This window comes from Mus pahari, chromosome 4, assembly GCF_900095145.1.
Source record: "Mus pahari chromosome 4, PAHARI_EIJ_v1.1, whole genome shotgun sequence".
NCBI lineage: Eukaryota > Metazoa > Chordata > Mammalia > Rodentia > Muridae > Mus > Mus pahari.
In genome coordinates, this window is record NC_034593.1 from 109,842,218 (window position 1) to 109,858,130 (window position 15,913).

Genomic DNA, 15,913 nt, shown 5'->3' on the forward strand with positions numbered 1-15,913 from the left:
ACACACACACACACACACACACACACACACACACACACACACACACACCATGCACCTATGTATGTCTGTCTGTGACAGCATCACACAGACGAGTTATTATTATCATCCCAGGATAGACCCTAGAGGGAGTCAGTTACAAAGCAGAAACAATTCTCCCCACCCCCTGAAGTCCCGTACTTTCTGAAATACCTTCAACTCCAGTTTCCTGGCAACCTCTTGCTTCTTGCTTCTGCTCTGTCAAAGTGCCTTTCTTCACAACCAGATGCGGGCTTATCCATGCCCACAGCCAGGTCTCTGAGGCAGACTGTATTTTTCAGATGGCTCCCGAGTCCCCGGCCTGACTTTCTGGCAGGTCAAACACATCTGTTTGCCTGTGTCTCCTGATGATCACACTGTCTAGGCTTAACTGAGGAAGATCTTGAGGTTCAGAATGATGAGAGAAAGCCAGGCAGGCCTCAGACACATCCAATTACTTGTGGGCCCTTGCTTTACATTTGAGAGATGTTTTAAGATGTATCTTTTATTTTAACTTTTTTTTTTACTTATTCACTGTACATCCTGCTCACTGACACCCCCCTCCTTGTCATCCCTTCCCACAATCATTCCCCCACGCCCTTCCCTTCTCCTCTGAGCAGGTTGGAGCTCCCTGGGTGTCCCCCCTAGCCTGGCACTTCAAGTCTCAGTGCAAGAGGAAGCTAGGCCCTTCCTCTCCCACTGAGGCCAGACAAGGCAGCCCAGCTAGAAGAACTTATCCCATGTACATGTAACAGCTTTTGGGACAGCCACTGTTTCAGTTGTTCAGGACCCACACGAAGACCAAGCTACACATCTGCTGCATATGTGCGGGGAGTCCTAGGTCTAGCCCATGTATGTTCTTTGGTTGGTGGTTCAGACTCTAAAAGCCTCCAGGTTAGTTGACTTTGTTGGTCTTCCTGTGGAGTTCCTAAACCCCATGGGGCCCATGATCCTTCCTCCTATTCTTCCATAAGAGTCCCCAAACTCCATCCACTGTTTGGCTGTACGTGTCTGTTTCTGTCTCAGTCAGCTGCTGGGTACAGCCTCTTAGTAGAAAACATGCTTCTGTCTGTCTGGTTCAGGAGTCTGATGAAGGTGGAGGAGAGGTGCGGGGAGAATGGAGATCCCCCTGGGATAACAGACTGCCCAGGGCAGCTGGGCTTCTGAAATACAAAGAGCTAGCATGGTTTCCTTTGCTGAATCGATAGTGTGAGGTTGGTCCTGCTTGGCAGCTTGACTGCATTGAGAGATGTCCAGGACTCCAGTAAGCATACCCTCTGGGTGTGCCTATCAGGGCATTTTCAGAGGGGGGTTAGCATTCGGGAGAGCAAGTGACAAGTAGAAATGTATCCTGAATGTGGATAGCATCACCCATTGAGCTGGGCCCCGGATGGGATGAATGTAGAAGAAGATGAAGCCAGCCAGTACATGCAAGGTCAGTTCAGAGCCAGTGTGTTCACTGTCACTGCTGCTGTCCTGAGCATCAGACTCCAGCTTCTTCGTCCTTTCCGTGTAGACTCACACCACCAACTCTCCAGGAAGCTTCTAGGCTTCCAGCCTTGGACTGAGACGGAACCATTGCCCCCTGGTTCTGAGGCTTCTAGTTATTTAGGCTGGAACAGCTGCCAGATTATCTGTCTCTCTAGCCTGCAGGGAGCCATTGAGGAACTACTCAGTCCCCTATTGTGTAAGCCAATCAAACAAAGCCATTATTCTACTGTTGTGAGAGACGGCCCAATGGCATGGACCTGTTCTCAGCCTGAATCCACAAAGCCCATTTCAGCAGAGGTATCAAAGCCAGTACCATGATCAAATGTTTGCAAGTGCCTTTAACAGAGCTGCTGGTGACATGTCCCTTAAAAGAAAGCAGTAAAGGACCACATTGTTCACGGTGTCATTCTGGGCCCTCAGAGCAGCCCCAGATGCACAGTTGGCCCCCTCCTGGCTCAGCCCCAAACATGACAATTAGTTGTGGGGTTTTTTTTTCTTAATTTATTAATTTTATCATTTGTGTGTATGAGTGCTCTGCCTACATGTATATGTACACCATATGTGTACCTGGTGCCAGAAGAGGCAGGACACAGTGTAGGATCCCCTAGGACTGGAGTTATAGACAGTTGTGAGGCCCCCATCTGAGAACTGGGAGCCAAACCCCAGTCTCAGATGATCTCAACCACTGAGCCATCTCTGCATACCCTAGCTGTGAGATTTGGGGGTTTTATTTGTCCGTTTTGAGACAAAGACTTACTGGGTAGTTCTGGCTGTCCAGGAATATGTAGCCTTGAACTCACAGAGATCCTCCTGCCTCTGCTTTCCAAGTGCTGGGATTAAAGGTATATACCACAGTGCCTGGCCTCTAGATGTGAGATTTTGAACAAATTTCCATAACACTCTAACTGGATCTAAATATGCTCATATATAAAATAAGGGAAAGGAAGCAGGACTTGCTTCTTTGTCAGATTTAAATGATTTAGACAGTAGACTGGCCCCCTTTGGATCCGTTCCCCTGGCTGGGCTGCCTTGTCTGGCCTCAGTGGGAGAGGATGTGCTTAGTCCTAATGTACCTTAGTCCTTAGTACCAGGACGAGTGGGTAGCAGGGGGTGTTGGGGGAGACTCCCCTTCTCTGAGGAGAAAGGGGGGATGGGATGAGGGTGTGGAAGGGTAGGACTGGGAGGAGGGGCTGAGATCAGGATGTAAAGTGAATAAATTAATGAATGAATGAAAAATAAATAAATAAAATATAAACAGTATCCTGGCACATGACAAAGACTCCATAAATATTAGTTGAAATGGACCAGATATCGTTTTATGAAGAAAGGATATAAAAACTTCAGAAAGGTGACTGCAAGGACAGTTTAATGCTTGCCTTCTGTGTATGGATACCAAATAAAAGGAAACCCCTCAAGTTCACTACTGTTATTCTCATGATTATGTCTACTGATGGCATGCATGCAGAAAGAAATTAGCAAAGAGGATCTCAACTCCTCCCCCAGGACAAGGCTGCCTCTCTGCTGGGGCCTGGGAACTTGAATTTTGTTAGGGCTCCTTCCCACCCTTGGTGATAAGAGGCTGGCTGGTCCTAAACTGTGCAAACACGATGGCTCATGCTGAACACCTGCTTTCCTCCTGGGAGTCTCGAATTGGCACCTGTGCCAAGCAGAGGTTGCCTGTGTGACTGTGCCCCTCAATAAAAACTTGGATGTGGAGTCTCTAATGAGTTCCCTGGTGATAACATTTCAAACAGTTCCCACATGGAGAAGTCCCTGCCTGAGGTTTCATTGAGTCTGGCTCTCTCGGGACAGTACCCCTGGGAACCCGTGCCTGGGTCCACCCAGAACTCCCCCTCTATGATTGTCTTTCTCATTGCTGAGTCCTTGTAGTGAGTCCTCAACCTGACTGGGGTTACATGTGTGTCCTGGAACCTTTCAACGCAATGCTGAACTTTTTACATCCGCAAGAACGTTTCAAGGGAAAACAGCACATTATCAAATCCAATGAGGATAAATGAACATATTTTCATAAAAAGACTAAAAAATGTAGCATCTGGGGCTGGAGAGATGGCTCGGTGGTTAAGAGCACCGACTGCTCTTCCACAAGTCCTGAGTTCAACTCCCAGCAACTACATGGTGGCTCACAACCATCGGTAATGGGATCCGATGCCTTCTTCTGATGTGTCTGAAGACAACAACAGTAAACCCATATACATAAAATAAATAAATAAATCTTTAAAAAATACAGCATCTGAAAACTATAGATATAATTTTTTTAATTTTTATTTTTTAGGTGTGTGAGGGTGGTACTAGGGTTCAGGGAATTAAACCCCGGGGCCTTATGCGTACTACGTAAGCACTCTATCAAAAAGTTCCATTCCCAACTCTTGAAGAACTCTTCCTAATTGAGAGAAAGATACAAACACCACCACCGAGCACCAGTGGCTTTTCCCTAACATGATAAAGATATCAGGAGGCTTCAGGACCTTAGATTTAACCACCTTAAGTACACTGAAACAGAAAGCAACAGGGCTATCATTTAAATCCTTTAGGTCGTTATACACTAAAAGCTTTCTGGTTCCGCCCCACCCGGGTAGGATTTTTTTTTTTTCTGCCTCAAGAAACTGTTTTATGAGACAGGGTCTCACACCATAGCCCTGACTGTCCTGGACCTCATATGTAGATCACTCTGGCTTCATATTCATAGTCAAGCTGGGATTATGGCTGTACATCACCACATCTGGCTGAAAACAGTCGCTGCATTTGTCTGGAGTTGTTTCTTTCTTTATATATATATATATATATTTTTTTTTTAAGATTTATTTATTTTATGTATATGAATACACTGTCGCTATATTGATGTTTGTAAGCCACCATGGGGTTGCTGGGATTCGAACTCAGGACCTTCGGAAGAGCATTCAATGTTCTTAACCATTGAGCCAGCTCTCCAGCCCAAGTTGTTTCTTTTATTTAGTTTTTACTATGCTTGCTAGCTAGGGATTGAACCTACGGCATCAGGCATGCTACCCAAGTCGCAGCACTGGGCTGGACCCTCAGCTCCACCTCAGCTCACAGACCCGACCAGCTTTTCTACATCTCTGAAGGGAAACTGCATCTGCGATCACAAATCCAGTGAGTCAGGGGAGTTCTGTGTCGATATGCTGGGTTACGAACGTGCTATTGTTTCTGTGTCTGTTTGAAATATACTCAGCCAACAAGAATTAATTGAATAACCTTCTTCCGTGCCAAGCAGACTTGTGAATTTCTTTGGTTGAACATGAATCCCACAGCTTAGCAGTCCTTGTTAGAAAAACCTCTGAAAAATCCTGCTCTCTCCTCTGTGGAAGAGAATCAACAAAGCATGTGTTTGGGGGATGCTGTGCTAGGCTTCATGTTCAATGTGCTAGTTACGGGAGCTGTTTTCTATATCTTTGATGGAATGAAGCCTGGGGGGGGGGGGGGCAAAAAGCACAAACCTTCATTTTACAAAGGTTTAATAAAATGGAACTTTTCTGAGAACTCACTTTGGAACCCAGGCTGACCTACCCCAGCCAGGGGATTACAGCCATGAGCTACCATTCCCCAAATGGTACTTTTCTCCAGCTGGTTAAATTTAAAACACTGGAAAAAAATAAAATAAACAGTTTCACGCAAGGCTCTTCAAATCTGGGCACGGGCATACTCTTCTGAGGGTGAGCTGATCGGACTGGTATGTCACTCACTGGTCTGCAAGCATTTGTCTACTCTGGAGGGAACTGAGCCCTCCAGCTCTCCGTAGCCCTTCTGGTTCTCATCACTGTGGTTTGCATTACTGCCGCAGCTGAGGGCCCCTTCCCTTTGAGTGCTGACAGGTTCCAAGGAAGAGCCGGGCCAAAACTGTTTCTACTTTCCTCTGCGAGTTCTGAACGGAGACATTCCCTGACGTCCTCATGACTTTTTCTGAGGCAATTTGAAGCCTCCCTTACATAATTGGCAGAAACGACGGAGACAGATAATAAGTGCATCCAGCTGCACCAGGAAGCAACCCAGTAAGTCCAGCAATGTTTACCTACTGAGCATGGGCGCTGCTCCTTAGCCTGCACCCCTGTCAGGAATGAAAAGAGGGAAGCGTCGGGCCCAGCCCGCCAGGAACAAGTGCTCTGGGCTGCCGACCTTACTGCTCTTTGGTGTCAAGGGACAAAAGGCCTCTGTGACTGGTTGATGTGGGGTCGCTGTAAGCTGGGGAGGAAAGCTGTCGAGCCTCCATGATGGCCTGAACCTAAGTGCCCGGTGCCAGCAAGAGGCCTAAGACTGTTCTTGTCTTCCGGAGGTCCCATCTCCTGCTGCTGCTATTTCTGAGTCTACTTGATGATCACTCTGTGCTCACCCACTGTCTCAGCTTAGGGCTAGTTGAGTCGGCTTGTTTGCCTATGACATCACTTCCACCTTTTTGTAGAAGATGTTTTGCTAGACATATGAGCATACAGCTAATGGATACACTTCTGTTGAAGCTCTGAACAATGCAATACGGGCAAACACAACATGTAAAACCTCTGGGACAAGCTCTTGGTGTCTTCCTGTTTGTTGTAACCATGGACTCAGTTCAAAGCCAGCTGGCCTCAGATGTGGGATTGGTTCACCGCTCACACTCATCTTAAGAAGACACAGGTAAACTCTTTTCTCCTGTTCTTTCCTTGATCTTCGTGCGGCTGAGATGCAGCAGGTGAAGTCACTGTCTTTGGCCTAGAGAGACAGGAACTGAAGACTGAAGATAGCAACAACAGCCAAGACGCCTGAGCCCTGACCTCCGGAGCTGGGATGATCATTAACCCTTCCTAGACTGCTTCCCGCTTTCCTATAAAAGGAAAATGTCTACCTTATTTGAGCTATTGCTATATTGGGCCTTTAACAGAGTCTAGAACCTAATGAGATGGCTCAGTGGGCAAAGCACTTGTTCTTCAAGTCCAAGGACCCAAGTTCAAGCCATGTTTCCCATGTAAAGAGAACCTGACCTCCACATATGTACTGAGCCATGCCCCTTCCCCACATGTCACACACACACACACACTAAAATATACAAATCAACATTTTTAAACATCTAGAACCAAACTAATAAACCTATTTTTCTCTGTTTCCTGTATCCGAGATGGAAAATGATCACCTTGCCACTTCTAAATTTACCAGACCTCAGTTGACATGGCCATATGAGACAGTTCAGTTCTAAAAACCAAAAAAATGTGGTCCATCTCCTGCCTTCAGGTTAGCTAAACTAAGAAGGGAGAATCAAGAAATACAAGCCTAGTTACTAGGCACCCCTGAGAGGGCATTCCCAGAAGAAGATCATCTACATTACTGACCTCTTCTGTCTATCTGTCTGTCTGTCTAGCTATCTCTCCATCTCCATCTCCATCTCTATACACATCCCTTAGTTAATAAGGTCTCCTTTGGATGTGATGTGAGACTGCAATGGCTAGTGCAGGGTGACTTCCTTCTCTCATATAGATCTTCCAGAATGTATGGGTGTGTAAAAGATGATAACAAGCCCCAATTCCTTTTGATCAAGAATATTAAAATAAAAAGTGTGTTGTCGTGGAATCTTAATTCAGACATAGGGAGCGTACATGAGGTATGTTTGATAGACGGAGTGGGTTTTAGATGACAGGAAGGTACCAGAGTGGATACTTTGGCCTCTTCAGCAAGACCACTCAAATTGGGGAGCGAGCATATAGCATGGTTCTTCAGGCTGGAGGTCTGAGAACAGAATGCCAGGGGAGCGGGGAATGAGGAGAGGCATGCTCTCCACCCACAGACTACAGGGGTCTCTCTGGGTCATCACCAGATGGAAAAGGAGCCACTTCTTAGAGAATACGCATCTCAACATATCTTAAACCTCGTTCTCGAGATCTAATGACTTCCCAAAAGCCCAACTTCAACTCCTATCACACTGGGGATTAGACTGCAAAGTGAATTTAGTGGAAAATGGATGAAATTCATGGCCCCTCCCCAAATGTATGCAACATGCAGACAGCTGGTCCCACCAGCTTCTAAATCCTTGACTCATTCCAGTGTCAGTCCTTAAGTCCAAAGACTCATTTAGACACCATCTAAATCAGATAGAGGTGAGACTCTAGGCGCACCCTGAGGCAAAATCCCTCTCCATCAGGGAGCCTGCAAACCCAGGCAGCTGGGATGCTTTCGAAACAAAATGGCCACATACTCCTTTTCTGAACAGAGATAAAAGGAAGAAGAACGAGGTGAAGGGTCCTGAGCACGTCCCTAACCTAGCAGATTAAGCACCACACATTCTCGGAGCTGAAGAATGACCTCTTCAGATGCCTTTCTTCTTCAGGGGGTCAGAGGTCCTTCCTTTGTGACCCACTGGAGTGCCATTCTAATCTCTTAGATCCCCTGGGATTGCAGTCTCTCAACTGCAGCTTACAAGGCTGAGGTGCTGCACTTGGAGTACTAAGTAGTCCTTGAAACTCCACTACTTTGAGAATAGTGATTTTTGCCTTCCATCAATAAAAGCCACAAAACTAACTTTCTTCTTCTTCTTCTTCTTCTTCTTCTTCTTCTTCTTCTTCTTCTTCTTCTTCTTCTTCTTCTTCTTCTTCTTCTTCCTCCTCCTCCTCCTCCTCCTCCTCCTCTTCCTTCTCCTCCTTCTCCTCCTTCTCCTCCTCTTCCTCCTTTTCCTCCTCTTTCTCCTTCTCCTCCTCTTTCTCCTTCTCCTCNTCTTTCTCCTTCTCCTCCTCTTTCTCCTTCTCCTCCTCTTCCTCCTTCTCCTCCTCTTCCTCCTCCTCCTCCTCCTCCTGCTCCTCCTCCTTTACCTCCTCTTGTTCCTACCCAACCTCCTCCTTCACCTCCTTCAATTTCCTCTTTGAGACAGGGTCTTGCTATGTAGCCCTGGTTGACCTGGAACTCACTAGATAGACCAGGCATGCCTCAAATGTGGGACAATTTTCTCACCTCTGCCTTACAAGTTCTGGAATCAGAAATGTGTATCACCATGCCTGTTTTGAGACAGGGCTTACTGTGTAACTCAGGATGACTCGGAACTATCTGCCTCAGCCTCCCAGCAGAAATAAACTCCAGTGCCCAGCATGACAGCCACTCTTTATTCTGTCCCCTTCCTCCCCTTCTTGTCACACTGTTCCACGTGCACCATTCACCCTTACACAGATATCCCTATAAACTTGGGCTGTGTCAGTTAGCCACACCCTGAATGACTGACATCTTCCGAGCTTGATTTCTTGGTTTTTCACAGGGTGGGAATAGTGTGAGAATTTTCAAAATCTCTTACATTCTAGTTCCCTTTGCTTAACAATTCTGACTTCAGAATTTTTCTTCCTTTTCACATTTAACTATTCGAACCAGAACCCTTTTTCAGTGCTTGGCTTAGAAATCTCTATTCAGCTAAGTGGCTAATTTCCCCTCTTCCCAGCCTCCCAAAAAACAATAGAGCACAAACACAGGCTCTCTGCTTGGCAAGATTTATCTTTTCTTTATTGTCCAATAGCAGGTTGCTTTCTGTTGGAGACACTGGAGTTACCACCCTCACATTTACCAGCTGTACTGGTTATAACTCTCTAAGAAAACACTTGGTAGTTTTTTTTTTCTTTCTTTTCAAAGCCACCAGGAGACTTGACGTTAAAGTCCCTTCTGGACAATCTGGACTGCTGAATCTATCTCACCTAGACCATCCTTTACCTGGTTCCAAAGCTCCTTCAGCATCATTAAGTGTATACACAGAACCAACTTACTTCTCAGTACCAAGTTCCATCTTAACACAAGTCACAATAGCAAAATACCCCAAAACCGAGAAGCCACCAGCCCAGTGTCTACTGAGGGTTCTTTGCTTTTGGATTTCTTTTCTTTTCTTTTTTCTTTTTTTTTTTTTTTTTTTTTTTTTTTTTTTTTTTTTTTTTTTTTTTGAGTTATCCATGGGGCAGTTTTACTTGTCTCCCTCCCCTGGCTGGCCACTCCTGTGAGCAGGAGAAATGTCCGAGGTATACCCTGCCTGGATGCAGCCTGTGTCCACAAGTGGGAATGCTGACCAGGGCAGCTTGAGGCTCAACAACCTGAGCAGCAGTCCAGACTCAGATCCATTTGATGTTCTTGTCCTCCTCAGTCATGGCTGGTACATCAGTGACAAGGCCAGTGCCAATGGTCTTGTTGCCATCCCTCAAGGTGAAACGTTGGCCTTTCTCTAAGATCATGGCTGCCGCAAGATTTGACTAAGCTTCAGGTCCTCTCCAGGCATGGCAAGTTCCTTCCCTGAAGGCAAGATGACTCGACAGGCCATGTCCCAGGTCAGGGAGAACATGACGGGCATGAAATGAGATACAAAGGGTTTGTGGCGGCCACCCTACTCCTTGCTGAGGATATAAACCTGGGCCTCCACCTTCTGGTGGGGCTGGATGGAGCCTGGCTCGACCATGACCAAGCCACGCCCCAAATCTTCGCGCTTTAAGCCTCGGACCAGAGCACCCAGGTTATCCCCTGCCTCAGCCCTCTCCGGGCTCTTGTGGAACATCTCAATGCCTGTCACCACAGTGTGAATGTTCTTGTTATGTCCCAGCAACTCACACTCATCTCCTTTCTTCAAAATGCCACACTCTAGTGTAACCTGTCACCACTGTGCCCCGGCCAGGAATAGAGTAAACTGACTCTACGGGGAGCAGAAAGGACTTCTCCAGGTCCCGGGTGGGTACTGGGATGTAAGTGTCCACAGCATCCAGAAGCTTCTGCACACCTAGCTCAGGGTCACCTTGCCCAAGGGCACAGAGAGCCGAGCCTACGATGACTGGGGTTTCCTCTCCTTTATAGCCAAACTCGGTGAGCAGCTCCCGGATCTCCAGCTCGACTAACTCCACCATCTCTGAGTCCTGGACAGCGTCTGCCTTGTTCATGTACACCACAACATGTTCTACCCCAATCTGTTTAGCTAGCAGTAAGTGCTCTCGGGTCTGGGGCATGGGGCCATCATTAGCTGCCACCACCAGGATGCAGCCATCCAGAGGGGCGGTGCCTGTGATCATATTCTTAACATAATCTGCATGACCAGGGCAGTCTGTGTGGGCATAGTGTCGGGCAGCAGTGCTATACTCCACATGGGCTGCATTGATGGTGATGCCCCGAGCTCACTCCTCTGGGGCATTGTCTATCTCCTCGTACTTCTTGAACTTAGCTCCACCTCCCTCGGCTAGAATTTTCGTGATGGGCTCAGTCAGGGTGGTCTTGCCGTGGTCCACATGCCCGATGGTACCCACATTCACATGGGGCTTGTCGCAAACGTAAGTCTTCTTGGCCTCCACAGCTAGGCTGCGACACAAGAAGGGAGATGCCGGAGCCTTCAGCGGCTGCAGCCGACCTTGCAGAAATGGGGTCGGGCTGGCGCAGAGACCGCTGAAGTGGGGCGTCGCTCGCAATAGCGTGGCTGCCGCCATTGTGGTAGTACTCGGGTGACCGGGACCCGGACCTAGGCCGCTTTTGGATTTCTAACTACATAGAACAGAGAGAGCAGCTAATTCCATGCCTGGCTATATACGGAAAGAAATCAAAGCGAATGAACAGTAGATGTGTTTACACACCCAGGTTTATTGCAGAACTGCTTACAACAGCCAAGACAGGAAGGAGTCAGCCTGGTGCTATCAGTACATGAAGGGATGAGGAAAATGTGGTGTATGTGCACAATGCAGCTTTATTTCACTATAAAGAAGAAGGAAAGTATGCCGTTTGCAGGAACGTGAATGAACCGGAGAACGTCAGGTTAAGCAAAAGCAGCCAGATTCAGAAAGACAAAATTATGTGTTTTCTCTCATATGACTAAACTAGACTTAGCAGCAACAAAAAGACATGTAAATAGGAGGGAAGCCTGTTTTGGAAGGAGAAGGAGGCCAGTTAGAAGGGTATAGGAAGGTAAGCATTACAGGAAAGTATGAAAAGGTCATAATGAAACATGGTATTTTGTAAAATTAATATATACACCTGTTGGAGCACAGTCCAGGGATGGAGTCATGTGAGAATTCTGAATGCTTGTAAGAAAATTCCAAGAAAACAAGACCAGAGTCTTGTGACCTCAGTTTCCTCAAAGCACAGAACTATTCACGGAATGTGTTTGTGTGCTCTTCCCATGTATAGCAGATAAGAGTGGGTGTACTTCAGCTGTTATTCATGTGCCTCTATGGAAAAACCTGGTTTTTCCTGTGTGGCTTGTCCTTGTGATTGTACATTTCATTCAGATGACTCTTTTTAATCCTAAGAGTATCAATCGTCTGATGCTCTGGATAAAGATGACTGTTGCACGAGACTTTAGTCCACTTCTTTTTAGGTTCCACTCTCCCAGGTTCATGCCACCAACTAGGTCGGTAGACACACATGCGTGTGTATAGAGAGAGACGAGGTGGGAGAGAGCGAGAGACTGATCTAGCTCTGATGCTTCTTCATACAAGGGCACCAATCCTACTCAAGAGCTCTCTCCCTTCGTGGCCAGTTGCTCTCAAGGATGCCTTCACCTTATGGTTTTGGGTTTGGGGGAGCACTAGGGGCAGCCCATAGCAGACAAAATACAATAGACTGCAGATGCTCTCGCTGGGGACTCTTCTGTCACAGCAGTGTCTGGAGAAAATTCTACTGTGGATGGTTTTGCGGAGGGTAAGGGTCTGTGTTCATCACCCTCCCTCCCTTGAAACCAAGTAGCCAAGTAGAAACTGTAAATGAATGGACCCTAGAGCCCCCTTCCCAACAGGAACCCTGGTGAGTTACTCTCTCAGGGCCACCTTTCATATATAGAAGGAATATAACCACTGGGTTATGCAAAATTCAGAGGGAAAAAAAACCCTATATGTAATGCTCCACAAACAGTAGGTGCTGTATGTTAGCTTCTTTAAAATTAAGCCTCTAGAGTAGGGTGTGGTAGCTCGCACCTGTGTTCCTACACCAGGGGAGGCTGAGGAAAGAGAGTTGTTGCCATTTTGAGGCCACATTGGGCTATAGAGCAAGACTCTGTCTTTAAAAACAAATAAAAAATTGAAACTCTAATTAAATAATTAGTATTCTTTCAGGGACACAGCTTATAAACTGTGCCCTTATAAGCTTATTTCCAGGAAGAAGGGGCCCTCTGAGTTAAATAACTTAGTAGGACCATAACTAATCACTCTCCCGGGTTTAGACCAAATAAGTACAACTCAAAAAAGGCAGGTACTGGTGGAAACTCTTCTCATTCCCTCTCTCCCTTGCTCCCTCACCCCCCCGTGTGTGTGTGTGTGTGTGTGTGTGTGTGTGTGTGTGTGTGTGTGTGTGTGTGTGTGTACGCGTCCTGGCCTATGTAGGGAAATCAGGAGACAATTTGTAGGAGTCGGTTCTCTCCAGGGATCAAACCCAACTGTCAGTCCTAGGAGCACAAACCTTTCCAGGCTGAGCCATCTCCCCTGCCCTTACAGACATGTTTTTAAAGCTATATTTTTATTTAATGTGGAAGCCAGAGGACAACTTTTTTTTTTAAAGATGTAGTTTTCTTTAATTTTATGTATATGAGTACACACTGTAGCTGTACAGATGGTTGTGAGCCTTCATCTGGTTGTTGTGAACTGAATTTAGGACCTCTGCTCGCTCCAGTTGGTCCTGCTCACCCAGTTCCTGCTTGCTCCAGCTCAAAGATTTATTTATTATTATAAATACGTACACTGTGGCTATCTTCAGACACACCAGAAGAAGGCATTAGATCTCATTACAGATGGTTGTGAGCCACCATGTGGTTGCTGGGATTTGAACTCAGGACCTTCAGAAGAAGAGTCTGCTCTTACCCACTGAGTCATCTCACCAGCCCTAAAGATTTAGTTAGTTAGTTTATGTATATGAGAACATTGTAACTGTCTATAGACACACCAGAAGAGGGCATTGAATCCCATTACAGATGGCTGTGAGCCACCAGGTGGCTGCTGGGAATTGAACTCTGGACCTTTGGAAGAGCAGAGAGTGTTCTTAACCTCTGAGCCATCTCTTCAACCCAAAGATTTATTTATTTAATTTAGGTATATGAGTATACTGTTGCTGTCTTCAGGATTCCATTACAGATGGTGGTGAGCCACCATGTGGTTGCTGGGAATTGAACTCAGGACCTCTGGAAGAGCAGTCAGTGCTCTTAACTGCTTATCACTACCACATCCTTCCTGCTTCATCCTCCACTACCTCCTGCTTCTTCTCTTTGTTTATTATTGTTACCACAGATGAAAACAAATTGGTCACTAAATTTAAGAACCACATAGTTGCTGGGTGGTGGTGGCACATGCCTTTAATCCCAGCACTTGGGAGAGGCAGAGGCAGGCGGATTTCTGAGTTCGAGGACAGCCAGGGCTATACAGAGAAACCCTGTCTCGAAAAAAAAAAAAATGAAAAAACAAAAACAAACAAACAAAACCCAAAAAACAACAACAAAAAAGAACCACATAGTTTGGTGAGAAAGAGCCGCTAGTCAATTATAATGCATTGGGTTCTATCTAGGATGTTGTCTTAGTTAGGGTTTTGTTGCTCTGAACAGACACCATGACCAAGTCAAGTCTTATAAAAGACAAAGTTTAATTGGAGCTGGCTTACAGGTTCAGAAGTTCAGTCCATTATATCAAGGTGGGACATGGCAACATCCAGACAGGCATGGTACAGGAGGAGCTGAGAGTTCTACATCTTCCTCTGAAGGCTGCTAGCAGAATACTGACTTCCAGGCAGCTAGGATGAGGGTCGTAATGCCCACACCCACAGTGACAACCTACTCCAACAAGGCCATACCTACTCCAACAGGGCCACACTTTCTAATAGTGTCACTCCCTGGGCCAAGCATATACAAACCGTAATAGATGTGTTAAAAACTAAGTCATGGAGTCAGGTACGATGGCTCACACCTTTGATCCCAGCCCTTGGGAGGTTAACCTGGTCTACATAATGAGTTCCAGGACAGCCAGGGCTATATCGAGCCCCTGTCTCAAACAAACAAAACACTAAGTCATGGGAAGTGTCTTAGGGTCTTATTGCTGTGAAGAGACACCATGACCACAGCATCTCATAAACAGGAGAACATTTACTTGGAGCTGGCTTACAGTTCAGAGTTTTAGTCCATCTTCATCATGGTAGGAAGAAGTATGGCAGCACCCAGGTACATGGTGCTGGAGTGGAAGCTGAGAGGTCTACAGCTGGATCGGCAGGCAGCAGGAAGAGAATGTGGGCGATTAGGTATGGCTTGAGCATCTGAAACCTCAAAGCCCGCCCTTAGTGACACACTTCCTCCAGCAAGGCCACACCTCCAGTAATGCCCCTCCCTATGAGTCCGTGGGGGGGGGGCACTTTTATTTCAGACCACCACAGGAAGCAAGCAACAGCTCTGCTACAATATGAGCACATAGGGTCAGGAAAGGCTTCCTGGAGATGAGAGGCGAGATGAGACAAGGCTGGTGAGCTTAAGGAACACAGGAGAGCATGAAAAAGGCTTCCAGACACACATGCGTTGCTTGGTTACTGAAAGCAGATCACTGGAATGTAGGATAGGAACACCTACACAGGTGGAAGCGTCTGCCAAGCTCAGAGACCCACTCATTCCAGGCTGTGTCTGGTGGGGCACACCAGGAACCCAGCACTTAGAGGACTCGGTAGAATGGCTGTAAATTTGAGGCCTGCCATAACTACATAAGGCCCTGTTTCAGAAATAAAGAGGCTGTCCTAAGCTCTAAGCTGTCTGGAGCTGTCCTCCCGAGCACAGTTGAGTCCCCCTCTAGAAGAACAAGGCAGTGCAGTTGTCCTTGTGCAATGTAGATTTGGTTAGATAAAAGATGTGAAATAGGCCTCTTGTGGCTCAGTTGGTAGAGTGTCTAACACACACAAAACCTTAGGTTTAATTCTGGCAGCATCTAAGAGTCAGAAGGTAGAGGCAGTATAAGAAGTTCAGGTCTAGTCGGGCATGGTGGCACACGCCTTTAATCCCAGCACTTGGGAGGCAGAGGCAGGTGGATTTCTGAGTTCGAGGCCAGCCTGGTCTACAGAGTGAGTTCCAGGACAGCCAGGGCTACACAGAGAAACCCTGTCATGAAAAACATAAATAAATAAATAAATACCCAGTAAAATAAACCATGCTTTTCTTTTCTTTCTTTCTTTTTTTTAAGATTTATTTATCATTATAAATAAGTACACTGTAGCTGTCTTCAGACATACCAGAAGAGGGTGTCAGATCTCACTAAGGGTAATTGTGAGCCACCACGTGGTTGTTGTGATTTGAACTCAGGACCTTCAGAAGGACAGTCAGTGCTCTTTCAAGGCCCAGATTTTGTCTTGCTTATAAGCTAACTTCTCAGAGCTCAGGACAGAACCTGACACACAGAAGACACACAGTGGTTATTTGTTGAATGAGTGAGTGAGCTAGATGAAAAGATGTGTGTGTTTTAAG

The 15,913-nt window shown here is 46.4% G+C and overlaps 1 pseudogene; it reads right to left on the reverse strand.

Moving 5' to 3' along the window:
- Positions 1-9,580: 9,580 nt before the first annotated feature.
- Positions 9,581-10,931, reverse strand: LOC110320565 (annotated as a pseudogene).
- Positions 10,932-15,913: the final 4,982 nt, after the last annotated feature.